The 12,749-nt window shown below is 36.9% G+C and overlaps 1 protein-coding gene across 2 annotated transcripts in view; it reads right to left on the reverse strand.

Moving 5' to 3' along the window:
• LOC150108267 (uncharacterized) overlaps positions 1-12,749 on the reverse strand; it is a 709,268-nt gene that overhangs the window by 364,538 nt on the left and 331,981 nt on the right. The gene's annotated exons all lie outside the window — the stretch shown is intronic.

Consider the following 12,749-nt stretch of genomic DNA (forward strand, 5'->3'; position numbering starts at 1 on the left):
AAGAAAAGGGGGAAGAAAGATTTTTTGTGCTTAATAGCATGAATAATGATCATCTGTTACTTTCATGTAAATATATAATATTGTCCTATAGCAACTTTTATGTTGTTATGCGGTATCATGTCAAAATAATGTTAATGGCATTTTTTTTTTCAGTAAAGAAGACTAAATATAAAATTTAAAATTTCTTAGTGTTATAAAATACTAGTATTGGAGGAAAAGGTAAAGACTAGTATTGCACCTGCAGATGAAAATTTAGCTTATGCTGCTTTACATAATGATGATAGGATTTACATAATTTTATTATCATTTTCTTTAATATAATTAATTAAAAGTGCACCTATGATCTTAAACTAGCTCTGGAAATGATAATATCGTACAAGACATCTTTCCTATGTAGCAGAAGTGGAATCATTTTCAAAATACACGTTTCAATAACTGAAACATGTCACCTTCTGAATATTAGTTCAGATAAAAAATATATATATCACACCTGGATGGATGTCATAATTGCTAGAACAGAAAAATATGGAACGGTTAGAAGAATAAAAATTCTTAAATACTGTACCCTTTCTCCTTAACTATTCTTAAATATTTTATTCTCCCTAATAACTATTCTAACTATTAATAGAATAGTTAATAGGAATAATAGGAAGATGTATAGTTCCAGTTCTGTACACAATTAATCTACAGAGCCTGTAGCAAGAAAGAATCTTATAACTTTATTTTATACGGAATAAAAATTTTCAGAAAGCTAAATATAATCTAAATATTAAATAATACACTGCTCAAAACAATTAGGAGATATTTTGGTTTTCTTGTAAATTATAAAGTTATAAATATAATTTACAAATGTAACACATTTATTTTAAAATATTCTTAATATACAACAATGTAGAACATGCAACTGCATACAAAATCATGTTAAGACTTGTTGAAATGTGTCAGCCGTATTAGCGTGTGAGGGGTATAAAAGCGTGGCTTGTTTCGCTCACTTCCACAGTGTATAATTATCACTTCAATTGTAAACTTGTATCACCTACCACCCATTCTTTTGTTAAAAATAGCAGAGCAACATGATATCAGGGAATCCATGGCTTGGAGAGCCATTGGTCGATTAGAAGCTGGACAAAAGCAGTAGGTTTTCGCTGAAGGGTGTCGTGTATCTCAGAGCATAATTTCTCGACCTTAGAATCGCTTTCTGGAGACGGGAAATGTTTCCTAAGACAAGGTCAAGGTCGCCCATCCACAACAATTTGAAGAGATGATCAGTATTTGTCATTACTTGCCAGAAGAAATCGAACACTTAACACAATACAACTTCGAAGTAAACTTGCTGCCGCAACAGGGAGGCTGGTATTGACACAGACTACAAAATCGTCTTCATGCCATAAGTGTATATGCTCAAAGACCAATAGTTTGCATTCCACTTACTGCTAATCACTAAAGAGCCTGAAGAATTGGGACACAGGAACACCGCAATTGGTCAAATGAGGATTGGACTCGTGTACTTTTTAGTGACCAGTCCAGGTTCAGTCTGCAACCAGATAGCCGACGTACTTGATATGGCATGAAAGTGGAACAAGAAATAATCCACAATTTGTTCGTGAAAGACCCCAACATCAACGTGGGAGTTTGGTGGTATGGGCTGGAATAAGTATAGGTGGCAATACTGATCTCTATTTTATCAGAAACAGTTTCTTAACAGCCCAAAGGTATTGGGATGAGATTTTGGAACCTATAGTTTGTCCATATACTACTGCAATTGGCCAAGAATTCATTTTTATCAATAACAATGCTCGTTTACACCGTGCAAATTTCGTACAAGAGTGGTTTGAGGAAGGTGTTGAATGAAATGGACTGGTCTGCTGTTCACCAGATGGTAATCCAATCGAACATGCCTGGATGCTTTAGGTAGGCGCGTTTCTGCTCGATTGGCGCCACTACGATCGCTTCAAGAAATTGCTCTCACAGAAGAGTGGGGAAATATCCCACAAGAACTGTTTGATCGTCTTATCCAGTCCATGAAATCAAGTTGTACTGCTGTTTTGGTTGTTAATGGCGACCATATGCCCTATTAAAAAAATTAACAAAAAGCATTTTTGGCTATTCTTGTTATTATTCTTGTTAAAATTCTCGTAGAAAGGCTTATACGTTGATTACACATGATTATTAATTAAGGAATTCACAATGTACACTAGAATATAAATTAAATTAAACTTTAATTAATATTTCCAATATTTCAGCAAAGTCACGTGCCATCTTCAAAGGAACTTACAATAAAGACACGTGCACGCAGGCACTACACACAGTAAATGAGGAAGAAGATAGGAAGCTATTGTTTCTCCTAAAAGTCCTGATGGTGCCCTGACGTTGTATTATTGTGGCTTTCTTCCACCATATTCTGTGGCCTGTATCCAGAGCATGGTCAACCATGCTCTGGATACATGCCACAGAATATTATTATTATTATTATTATTATTCCTGATACCTCCAAGGAGTCCGAAGACTCATCGCGGGAGGACATCTTCAACTGTCTCTACATCTTACCTCTACTACGAATCAACGCCATCTACCGCCCACCTCCAACACTACCACAACTAGAAATTTTTGTCTGTAAATTGCGTGTGTTCTGAAGGGCCGATTTGTATGTATGCGGGATGAAAAACCCGAGTTTCCGGGAGAAAAAACCCTGCTACCTCCGTATGAGATCGGCTAACTCACCATCGATTGAAATCGACCAGATAAAGATTCCTCCCGTCGCGACGAGAATCGAACTTAGGCCTATTCCAATCGAAGGGCGCAATGTACCGTCGTTCTTCCAATTGCGCTACGGAGGCGCTTAATATGGTGAAAGAAAGCCACAATAATACACCGGAGCAAGTTCAAATTCGAAAGACTTTTCATGGAATCAGCCTCAGCCCTAAGAAACATGCCAAACCTCAACAAATTTAGTTGCATGAGACTGCCCCAAATTTGGGAGACGTACATCATGAGACTTTCAGCCCAACGGCCAAGAATACCTACATAGCCCGCTACAGGGCACCATCAGGACTTTTAGGAGAAACAATAGCTTCCTCGCTTCTTCCTCATTTACTGTGTGTAGTGCCTGCGTGTCTTTATTGAAAGTTCCTTTGAAGATGGCAACATGACATTGCTGAAATACTGGAAATATAGATTCAAGTTTAATTTAATTTATATTCTAGTGTATGTTGTGAATTCCTTAAGTTAATTAATAATCTTGTTAAAATTATTTCACGCTAAAATGTATAATTTGTTAAATTTGTAATAAATATCGATTATTTAAACAATATCTGATCAATTATACCCTATCCATAAGTAAGAAATATTCATACATGTATAAAATACCCAATAGTTATAATTATTTGCAGAAATTTATAATTATACGACAGAAACTAAAATATCCCCTAATTGTTTTGAGCAGTGTATATAAAATATTTCTTAATTTTTTTTTAAAAATATTTCTATTATTATTATTACACCCTCCATGGAGTCGACAGACTCATCGTGGGAGGTTCATTCAACTGACAACATATTTATTGCACAGAATCTTAAAGTCCTTAACACTCCTTGCAACAACACATTCTGGTAATGCATTCCATTCACTGACAATTCTCCATGTAAAAAATCTACTCCTCACACCCTTCTTCAGCACACTTTTACATACCTTCCAGGAATGACCTTTGGTTCTTCTCCTCTCACCTTCTACTCTTTTTATAATCTCCTCTGAATTAATCTGATAAAATCCTCTCACTAACTTAAACGTCTCTATCATATCACCTCTCTTCCACCTATCCACCAAACTCAGCAATCCACATCTCTTCAACCTCTCTCCATAGCCAGCATTCCAAACTCCTGATATTGTCTTAGTCACTCGTCTCCGGACAGTCTCCAATGTCTCCATATCACACTGAAAACCAGGTGACCAGATCTCAGCACAATAGTCCAAGTGTGGTCTGACCAGTGCCTTATACAGTGGCATAACCACTTCCTAATCCTTGCATGTTAGAGTGCTTCTTATAGCAGCACTACAATGTGCAACCTTTGCAACCCTAGCAATATGCCCTCTAAACTTCAGTCTACTGTCAACCATCATTCCCAAATATCTAATCTCATCCACTTCCTGCAGTACAGCACCACCGATATAGTACACAGCCTTATATTTCTGCACTCCAAAATGCAACACCTTGCGCTTATTGATATTAAAACTACAACCTCACTCTTTTGTCCAAGTAAAAAGTCTATTCAAATCTTCTCGAAGGGATTCAGCATCAGCAGTGCTACTTATAATTCTTCCCGACTTTGCATCATCAGCAAATAACTGAAGATCCCCAGTCAGTCCACATGATATATTGTTTACAAACAAGTTAAAGAGCATGAGGCGCATGAACAGAACCCTGGAGCACGCGACTGGTTACCCTTCTTTTTTGAGACACTGCTCCATCATACACAACCTGCTTGTATTTTTCAGAGAGCCGATCTGTGACCCATCTAACCAATATACTGTCTATTGTTGGTGTTAGTTGGTGTTAGTTGGTGTACATGATTAGTTGGTGTACAAGCTGCCTCTGCAGCTTGTACACCAACGTATCATGTAGTAATCTATCAAAAACTTTTGCAAAGTTTAAGAATATCACTGTTATATGATTTTCCCTTATTTAACACACTCGTCACTTTATCATAAAATACAAGTAAATTACTGTAAGAGGACCTATCCTGCCCTTTACAAATTCATGCTGACCATCATAAAGAATGCTACGTCCATCAATCCAATCCTGTATTCTATTCCTTACCAATCTCCAACACCTTCACCACAACTGCAGTTATATAGGCTGGCCTATAGTTGGAGACTTCTGTCTTAGAACCATGCTTGTGGAGTGGTACTATTTTTCCCTCTTTCCACTGGTTATGAACCCTACCCATTGCAAGACTTTCATTAAATAACCAGGTCAAGGGCATAACCAACTGTGGTGCACATTCCTTAAGACTAAGTGGTGATATGTCATCCATTCCCACAGCCTTATTCACATCTAACTCAACTAACATCCGATACACCTGTTTCTTTCACTTCCAATTCTCCTAATACTTGCCTCTCTTCTGTATATTGCACCAGATCATTTACACCAGTATGATATATGCTGATAAAATGATTGTTCAATAATTCCACTATATGTTGTGTTGTGGATGTGGACACATTGAATCAGTTAAGATGCGGTTGAATGAGCATTGTATGCAATAGTGAGTACCTCCCACGATGAGTCTCTGACTCCATGGAGGTCAGGCAATAATAATAATAATAATATCCTTTGCAGCTGTTAGTCTGCTGCCATGACTATCCACCAATGTTAATCTGCCATAATTATTCTTCCTCTTCCTTGCCATGTAGCGAAAAAATTCCCTTGACCTAACCAACCAATCTCCTCTGCACCTTTTCTTTCTTTACCATGCTCGTCACCTTTCTAGTCTACACCTTATACCCTTCATGGATTTGATCACCACCAACTGTCTTGTACCTCCTCCATAAACATTTTCTTTTCCAGCAAAGCTTGCTTGATTTCACTGTTCATCCATTTCACTCCCACTCTACTTACTCACTTAACCCTCGGTATCTCATACATTGCTTTTGAAAACTAATAAGGCAGATACTGCCTTATGAATTTCCATGCATTGTCGACATCTTTTCTGCTCAGCTCATCTACCCAATGTATTGATGTTGACAATGCATGGAAATTCATATGAGTTTTCAAAAGCAATGTATGAGACACCAAGGGTTAAGCGAGTAAGTAGAGTGGGAGTGAAATGGATGAACGGTGAAATCAAGCAAGCTGTGCTGGAAAAGAAAATGTTATGGAGGAGGTACAAGACAGTTGGTGGTGATCAAATCCATGAAGGGTATAAGGTGTACGCTAGAAAGGTGAAGAGCATGGTAAAGAAAGAAAATGTGCAGAGGAGATTGGTTGGTCAGGTCAAAGGAATTTTTCCGCTACATGGCAAGGAAGAGCAAGAATAATTATGGCAGATTAACATTGGTGGATAGTCATGGCAGCAGACTAACAGCTGCAAAGGATATTATTATTATTATTATTATCATCAATTCCTGACCTCCATGAAGTCAGAGACTCATCGTGGGAGGTACTCACTAGTGCATACAATGCTCATTCAACTGCATCCGTACTTGTTTCGGAAGTGATGAAACAATAAAAGGTCACTGCCAAAAATAGATACATGTGGAAGTATAAAGCAGGGGATTATAGGAAGCACTGTAGTCAGTTAGCAGTGACCTTTTCTTGTTTCATCACTTCCCACAAACAAGTACCTCATTACCACTCGCACCAACTGGCAGCAGTGTCAACACCTCATTAACAACTACACCTTGTGAAGTTATCACCAAATCCAAAGCATTAAAGCCTCTAGTTGCTTTAATCACATGCTGCTTAAGAAACTTATCTCTCAAAAATTCCACAAACTCGCTCTCCTTGTTCCCATACACTATTTCCTCCTTCCAGTCTATATTCCAGTAATTAAAGTCTCCCATCAGGAACACCTTCTTTTTACATGCCCAACTAATTTGCCTAAACATTTCACAATCAGTATTCTCTGCATTCCCTGGCTTATAACAGCACCCTATCAGATATAATAACGTTTATTTCAACTTCGTACAACACAGATTTAAAATCTGTGCATGCACCATCAACTTCCACACTTTGCAGATACAATTCCTCTGCAATCATTAACAGCACCCTCCCCCTTCCTCTTTTCACTCTCTATCCTTCTGGAAAATTATATTCTTTCTAATTCTATTCTCGACATCACATCCTCCTCAGACAACCAAGTTTCACTTATTCCAATTACTTCTGGGCATAATGTCTCAATCAATGCTACACAATCAGCTCTCTTGCTATGAATACTCCTTACATACCGAAATACTTGAAAACTCCTTATACGAAATATTTCCTTTTTTGTTTCACATATCCGCGAAGAATTTTCATGCAATTAATTTTTCCACGCAGAATTGTCATGCAATGAATTTTCCCTGCGATGAATTTTCCCATGACGAATTGTCAGTGATCAATTTTCCCAAGATGAACTGTCTGGACATGATTCACTATACCTTTAATAATATAATCCCCGTACATTGCAATTATGCCATTATGAAGTTATTTATCATTTGTTTTTCCCTACTTTCATTCATTCTAATCTTTTTGGCAGCCTTTTATTACTATCCACCAAACATTTAATCTTATTGTGCATATACCACATCTGATTTCTCATCTGATCAACTTGTTGTTCAAATGTTGCATTCTGGTAACTGCATTTTGTTTTGTTCCAACAGTTATGCATGCTTTTATTCCAGCAATCATGCTCTCTTGTTCAGCTATCTGTACTCTCATTCTGGCATTCATACTCACTTTTTTTTCTATTAGTACACTCATAATCACATGCTCACCACTCTTATTTTCTTGCTTGCTCTTCCAGTTTCAACAAACCTACTTTCCTCACTTCCACCGTTTGTCTAATATTCACTCCTTGTTTCCTACTCTCATTTACTGATACCTCATAGTCAATTAAAATATACCTTCAGAAGATCCAGACCTTCTCATTTATCTTGTTCAGTTTTACCAAAAACACAGTCCTCACTCTTCTTCATGCATACATATTGCACTCATGACAAAAAAGCATCCTATTGAAATCTATGCCATTAACCTTTTTTTCGTTTTCACACCATGCAATACGACAACCTTGTTCTTGTTGCCATCTCATTTTTGTTCAATGCAAACTACAAATTATAGAAAAAAAAAAGCAAACTGATAACACAAACATCTGCAAACAAGTGAATATCTTCTTGCCATCCAATGAGAATATTGTTGACATAATGGTTGAACAGTAATAGACCAAGTACTAAGTCCTGTGGAACCACACCTGTAACTTTCCTTCTTCCCAACACTTCTCCCCTATATACCTTAATCTCAGATATCAAATCCAATCTACTAACCCAAACTTAAACATCAAATCATCATGTGACACCCAATCAAATGGTTTTGCAAAATTCAGAAAAAACGACAACAGCATGCCTTTAACTCATCAACCATACTTGTTACTTTTATAATAAATGGCAAGCAGATTACTAAAAAATGCACATTAATAAACCCATGCTGCCCTTCCTAAAAATATTAACTTCCTGTGCCCATTTCTATATATGTCAGTATAAACAACAAGAAGAGAAAAAATATATAATTAATTTATTTGAACTTATTGATATTTCACTCTTTTTCTAACCAGCATCATCAGACACAAATAACTATTGTAAGCACATGGCGATCAACTAGATGGTTGTAATAACAATTCTAACTGAAAAAAAATTGTCTTAACAAGGTCCACTCTATGGACCAGATAACCATAAAGTTAATTTGGAGTTTGGTGAAGTCAGGCTATATTTGGTCTCAGAATTTTTGGCAAATGAATGAAGCCATACTTGTTGAGTTTGGAAAGTGCTTCATGGTTCATGCCGATTCTAAAAGTAGTCTCTCAGACCTGCCAGTCCTGACTTGTATTATAGATAATTGTGGATGTCATTTAGTGTTCTTCAAGGCAGACATTAACAGATCTATCACACTTCTCTTTAAACTATTTTAATGAAAAAACACCTGTAACAATCTCTTCCAACCAGCTCCATTCACCAAGCAAAAAATCTGGTCTTCATACCATGGTGATCCTCTTGCTCTCTCCCATCCTATCTTTTTTTTCTCTCTTTGACATATCCACCAAACTTTGTAATCGACAAACCTTCAATCTACACTCAAAAAAAAAATCTGCAGATGTCATCATATTAAAGACATAAAGAATGATAGCTTGCTTCTTATTTGTCAGCGTGTTTCGTAACATCCAAGTGATTCTTTGAGCTACATATACAAAGGCTTAAGTGTCACTCATGATTCATAATAATGTTTTATGGTATAAATAACACCAAGAGAGGAAAAAAATATATTTATTAAACTCACTAACATTTTGCTGGTTTCCTAACTAGCATCATCAGAGCACAATTATAACTGTGATAGGCACACAGCACTAAACTACATAATTGAGAAAAACTTAAATTGTAACTGATTAAGAATTAGCATTAGCTATGAAGCACTCTCCCAACCTCAACAAGAATAGTTGCATTAAGATCTCGGAGACTATCATTTTTAGATCTGATAGCCTGACTTCTCTAAATTAACTTTATAGCTATCTGAACCCATAGAGGGCACCACATAATGACATTAGTTCTGTTGTCAGTTACAATTTAAAAGTGTCTTCCTCAATTATGTAGTTTAGTGCTGTGTGCCTATCACAGTTATAATTGTGCTCTGATGATGTTGGTTAGAAAATCAGCGAAATATTAGCAAATTTAATAAATATATTTTTTCCTCTTGGTGTTGTTTATACCATACATTATATGGATCCCCTGAGCTATTTTGGTTTTCAATGTTCTCTGAGTGAAAATTTTCTCTTGATCATCACTTTGAAATCTTTGGTCTCATCAATTTTTCTTTTCTTTTCTTTTTTCAGTATCATCTATATAACATACAGTTGTAGTAGTATTTTCATCTAAGAGTGAATAATCTTATGCTTTGCCATTGAAATGGCAACCACCATCCTATGGACCAACTGCCATTTCTGTTTAAACTGTCCTGCTGGATCTCTACATTAATGATTGCCCACCACATTTCTTCTTTATTTATATGTAAATACTGAGGATGAATGGAAGCACACCTATGATGAGGTACTGAAGGAGTGAATTTGCATCTAAGTTTCTGGAATAAGTCCTAAATAAAAATTTTCAGAACTTGGTTGAATAAAAGATATATTATTTATCACAAATACTGACAACTACTACAAATTACTTTTGCAAATGAGATGAGTACTGTGATATTTATATTATTTTTATTGACATCTGACCTCCATGAAGTCAGAGACTCATTGTGGGAGATACAAACTATTACACACACACACAATGCTCATACAACAGTGCCTTAAACTGATTCAGTGTGTCTGTATTCACAACACACTCGGCCAATGCATTCCACTCACCAACCACTCTCCATGCAAAGAACCTGCACCTCCATCCTGTGCTCACATCCTCCTCATACAGTTTCCAGCGATGGTCTCTTGTTCTACATCATCTTCCATTCTATGAAAAATCTCTTCCAAGTAAACCTGATAACAACCCCTGACTAACTTATATGTCTCAATCATATCCTCTTTGCCCCCCCCCCCATCTCTTCCTCCTATTCATGAGATTTTGCAATTTACATTCTTTCAATCTGTCCTCATACTCCACATTCCAACTGTCCACTTTTATAAATTTTCTCTGGACTCTGTCCAACATGTCCTTGTCACCATAAAAACTCAGCGACCAGATCTGTGCACAATAATCCATATGAGGCCTCATCAACCTTATACAATTGCATCATAATCTCTTTATTTCTGAATGTCAGGGTCCTATGCATCATTCCCATTATCCAATGTGATATCTTCAAAACTTGTGCAATGGGCCACTTAATTTAAGGTCCTTCCCCCCCCCCCCAACACCACGCCCAGACCTCTCATTTCATCTACTTTCTTTAAAGTTTCCCCACCAAGTGTATACTTTAAATCCCATCATTGCTTACCAAATTTCAAAACCTTACACTTTGCAACATTGAAATGATAGTTCCACTTACCTGCCCATTCATGCTATCTATTGAAGTCCTACTGCAAAGCCATAACATCTCTTGACTCTTCATTGCTCTAACCCATTTTGCATTGTCTGCAAACAGCTGCATATTACTATTTAGACCCATCCCAATATCATTAATGTAAAAATTGAACAACAATGGTCCCAGAACTGACCTTTGCAGTGCACCACTAGTGACTTTCCTCTTTCGGGATACTGCAACCCCATATACAACTTTCTATTACCTATCTGACAGCCAGTCACTGATCCAACTCAGAAGTCTGTTATCCATTTCCATCTGTTTCAATTTATTATTATTATTATTACTCCAAGACCTCATGGAGTCAAAGAATCATCTGGGAGGTCCTTTTATCACACACACACATCTCATCATACCGTGTCTTAAACACACTCAAACTCCTTGCAGACACCACACTCTCAGGTAAGGCATTCCAATCATTCACAACTCTGCATGAAAAAAACCTGCCTCTCACTCCCCTACTCACACCCGCTTTATACAGTTTCCAGGGATAACCTCTGGTTCTCCCCTGATCTCCCACTATTCTCTGTACAACTTCTCCACTATTGATCTTATAACAACCTCTTACCAATTTACAGTTTGTTGTGTGTCAGTATATCAAAAGCTTTTGAAAAATCCAAGTACACCACTGTATTTGCATCTCTCCTGTCCAAGGTATTTGGCACCTTGTTATTGTACATTTAACAAACCCATGCTGATAACCACATAGAATGGGTTTATTAAATGTACAATAACAAGGATATGCGATAATAAGAAGCAGGATACAGAGATCAACCCATCTCTGTATCCTGCTTCTCATCAATCTCTCCAATACCTTCACCACAACTCCAGATATATACCAATTGTTCTATAATTTGAAGCTACAGCCTTAGCAACCTTAATGCAATGAAACAATTTTAGCCTTCTTCCACTCCCTTGGAACCTATGCTGTTGTAAGGCACTTATTAAACAGACATGCCAATGCTACTGCCAATTCCCTGAAACATTCTCTTATGCGTGGTGATATGTCATCAAATCCTATCACCTTATTGACATCAAGGTTATTTATTTCCTCAAATGCCTCCTGTTCACTCACAATTAAGCAATCCTCTCCTATGTGCTCTACACTTAAGTTCCTCATGATTCCACTCTGATCGGGATGAAACATCATTATAAATTGATCACTGGATATTTCAACAATGTCTTCTACAGCAAGACCATTCTACCAATTTCATCCATTAACATCATCTTATCATGATCATTCTTCCTTCTACTTGCCACATAATCTAAAAAATTCTCTGGGATTTTTCTTTTCCTGATTTGCCAATTTCTGCTGACACTGCACTTTTGTTTTCCTTACTAACTGAGTCATTTTCCAGGCTTGTTCTTTATACTCTTCATGTGACTGCTTATTACTATTGTTCATCTTGTACTTCCTGCAAATTACTTTCTTTTTCCACATTTCATGCTTAAGATCCTCATTCATCCATTTTACACCTATCTTATTCAGCCTTTTGGCCTTCGGAATACATTCACACATTGATGAAGTTATGTATTTCTTTGTCAGTTCCCATGCAGCATTTATTTCCTTACCACTCAACTCCTCCTTCCATGTCATAGCTCCAAGTTGTCTCCTATGCTTATTATAAACACCAGTCTTATAACTGTATGTGAAATACATCCTTTCATCACAAAAGTCTTCATATGGCTAGTCACAACCCAGGTGATCACTTTATGATCACTCTCACCAACTGGAGGAAAGTGTGAAAACCTCACTCACATTTACATCCTCTGATGAAATGATCAGATCTAAAACTTTCGATCCTCCTCACGTTCCCTCCTTTATGTGCAGCCTGGGATAGTTATCTCTCAAGAACTCGAGAAAGTCGTTTTCCTTATTCCCGAATACTATCTTTTCATTCCAATCTACACTGCCATAATTATCATCACCCAAAATAATTACTCTTCCATTGTTCACTAAATCAAGTTTGTTTATACATTTCTTCATCACCACCC

This window comes from Typopeltis vanoorti, chromosome 3, assembly GCF_054136105.1.
Source record: "Typopeltis vanoorti isolate ZY-2024b chromosome 3, IOZ_Tvanoo_1.0, whole genome shotgun sequence".
Classification (NCBI taxonomy): Eukaryota; Metazoa; Arthropoda; class Arachnida; order Uropygi; family Thelyphonidae; genus Typopeltis; species Typopeltis vanoorti.